The following is a 3,673-nucleotide window of genomic DNA, read 5'->3' on the forward strand; positions in this document are numbered from 1 at the left end:
GAGCAGGGCCTCCCCGGAAGATCTTAAGGTTCTAATGGGCTCATAGGAGGAGATACGTTCGGATAGATAGGCAGGACCAGAACCGTTTAGGGCAGGGGTCCTCAAACTTTTTAAGCCGAGGGCCGGTCCACAATCCTTCAGACTGTTGAGGGGCCGGATTATCATTTGAAAAAAATACAAACAAATTCCGATGCACACTGCATATGTCTTATTTGTAGTGCAAAAACAACAACAACAACAACAACAACAAGAACAATGAAAGAACAATACAATATTTAAAAACAATTTTAACCAACATACATTTATCAGGATTTCAATGGGAAGTGTGGTCCTGCTTCTGGCCAATGAGATAGTCAAGTTAATTAGGGTTGTTGTTGTTGTTGTTGTTGTTGTTGTTGTTGTTGTGTGCCTTCAAGTCATTTCAGACTTTGGGTGAGCCCAAGTCTAAAATGTATTTATTTATTTACTGCATTTATTTACTACATTTGTATCACACCCTTCTCACCCCAAAGGGGACTCAGAGTGGCTTACAAATTATATGTACATACAATATATTATATTATTAGCATAGCACAATATTAGCATTATATATTACTATATTGAACTATACCACTATACTGTAATATTATTAGTAATATTATATGTAATATAGAAGATATAATTAATATTATTATATGGTATTATTATTAGTGTTATATTGTATTACATTATAATATTATTATCAATATTATATGTATATACAATATATTATATTATAAAACTGAGGGTGGGGGCCAGGTAAATGACCTCGGAGGGCCGCATCCGGCCCCCGGGCCTTAGTTTGGGGACCCCTGGTTTAGGGCTTTGTAGGTCAAAACCAGCACTTTGAATTGGGCTCGGTAGCATATCGGCAGCCAGTGGAGCTGGCTTAGCAGGGGGGTTGTACGCTCCCTGTAAGCCGCTCCCGTTATTAACCTGGCTGCTGCCCGCTGCACCAGCTGGAGCTTCCGGGCCGTCTTCAAAGGCAGCCCCACGTAGAGTGCGTTGCAGTAATCCAGCCGGGATGTGACCAGAGCGTGGACCACCGTGGCCAAGTCAGACCTCCCAAGGAACGGGCGCAGCTGGCGCACGAGGTGGAGTTGTGCGAAGGCTCTCCCGGCCATCGCTGAACCCTGAGGCTCCAGGCTCAGCGATGAGTCCAGGATCACCCCCAGACTGCGAACCTGCGTCTTTAGAATCATAGAATCATAGAATAGTAGAGTTGGAAGAGACCTCATGGGCCATCCAGTCCAACCCCCTGCTAAGAAGCAGGAAATCGCATTCAAAGCACCCCCGACAGATGGCCATCCAGCCTCTGCTTAAAAGCCTCCAAAGAAGGAGCCTCCACCACGGCCCCGGGGAGAGAGTTCCACTGTTGAACAGCTCTCACAGTGAGGAAGTTCTTCCTGATGTTCAGGTGGAATCTCCTTTCCTGTAGTTTGAAGCCATTGTTCCGTGTCCTAGTCTTAGGGGGAGTGCGACCCCGTCCAACACAGGCTGTAACCCTATTCCCTGTTCAACCTTGCGACTAACCAGGAGTACCTCCGTCTTGTCTGGATTCAATTTCAATTTATTGGCCCTTAAAATGTTCCTGATCAAGAAAATAAAAATAAAAGCACCTCTGACAGATGGTCATCCGGCCTCTGCTTTAAAATCTGTGAAGAGGATTCCACTATCCAGGTGGCCAAAAGGGGGCGCTAGACAGAGAAGAATAGTCCATTTTAGCGGGGGGGGGGAGGAGTTTGAAGGAGTTAAACCATTTCCCCAGTGTTCCTGTCTTTTCCACCATCCTTGTTGCTATTGTGGAAACAAAATGGGAAGTGGCCAGATAATGTAACAGTACCCTGACTTTTACTTCTATAGTGCTAGTGTGGTATCTTCCCAAGCATGTGAAGGTGTTTTGTAATGGATCCTCAAACAATGAACAATAGTAAAGAAGAGTAGCACTAAAGAAAATGTGTAGAAGTTATCCCAGTGTGTAAAAGGCCTTGCCTTGTCTGCTGCCTAAACTTAATGTTGGTTAAATATCAGCCAGTCAGTGTTGTTTTCCCTGCTCTGGATCCTAGATTCCTATTGATGCAGTCCAGAATTGCAACAGCTTTGTTGTCTGCTGCATCATACTGTTGCCTCATATTTAATGAAGACACTTCAGTCTGTTTCAAATGTATTACTGAAGGGACCATAAGCCAGAAAATGGCAAACTTTTGCATATATGGCTTTGCCTCCGCATATATCTGATTAGCCATGAAAACATTTTGCATGAACCAAAGTAGTACTGTAACCCAGGGCCTGTGTCCCTCCTGTGAGCTGGTGCCTTTCTCCAGAAAGTTCTAAGGATAGAAGAAAGCTCAGAGTAAACGTTAGGTCATTGGTATCACTTGTGCCAAAGTAGGCGTGGAAGGTGAGGAAGACCCTCAACCATTGGTAAATTTTAGATAAGCCAAGATATATATTCTTTGTTTGCTGCAACATGCTTTTGCGGCGGCCATTTGCATAGTTTGGACCCACTGAAGTGGGTGTGTATGGCCGTTTGCCTTATCATAGCTGTAATAACAATACACTTTGCTTTTTGCATCTCTCACGAGACTGGGTTTTCCCTCCTGAGACAGGACCCACTGAAGGTAATTGTCTTACACTACTTTCCAAACCAAGTGTCACCCATCCCATATTGGTGTGTTTAATATTTTTCAGGTTGAAATTCATTCTGTTAGCATTGGCCTGGATCTTCAATTTATCAAAGTAACTTTGAATTTTGTTTTGGCCCTCTGGGATATTTGCTACCTATCCACTTACCCAGACAGCAATTTGGTGTCACAGGCAAATGTGGTAATTGTGCCCTTCTATTCTATAATCTAAGTTATTTTTAAGGTGTAAAAAAGCCATTTTCCTGTTTCTTGGCAGGGGGTGGGATTGCATGGCCTGCAAGGTGTCTTCCAACTCTATGATAATTCTATAAGGCCCAGGACAGATCCCTGAGGCACACTAGTTGTAAGAGAACTCATTAGAGAGTACATTCTGTGTTGATTCAGGCCATATCCATGCACCATATAATTCATTTTCTCAATCCAGATTATCTGCTTTGAATTGGATTATATGGCAATGTAGACTCATATAATCCGGTTCAAAGCAGATAATCTCAATTCAGAAACTGGATTATATGGCAGAAATCTGTTAAACATTCTTAGATGAAGTCACCGACTATAATTACACTCAAGTGAAATGTGACTATAAGGAAGGCCTCAAAATGCAATGTATTATGTGAACCATCTTGTTTGAGCTGAACAGCCAGCCAGTAATGATTGTCATAAAATCCTCTGACACACCCAAATGCCTTTATAAGAAGCAACATGACAGTTTCATAGGAAATTATATTGTTACGATGTTTGACTACTTTTGTAGCATATTCTCAGAACTCTGCTCTTTCAGAACTTTCCTAATTACTACCTTTATTTATTTATTGTGGATAGTAATACAGAAAATCCATATAAGATATCTCATTTTCAGACTTAAAAAAAAAAACTTCTGCCCCTCTTGGTCCATTTTCTAATCTCATTTTTTTACAATATTGTTACTTGTTTCTCAATGCACAACATGATTAATTTGTTTAAATGGCAAAACACAAATAAGATTTTTTACTGAGAAAAAAAAATCAAGA

This window comes from Anolis carolinensis, chromosome 6 (genome assembly GCF_035594765.1).
Source record: "Anolis carolinensis isolate JA03-04 chromosome 6, rAnoCar3.1.pri, whole genome shotgun sequence".
NCBI lineage: Eukaryota > Metazoa > Chordata > Lepidosauria > Squamata > Dactyloidae > Anolis > Anolis carolinensis.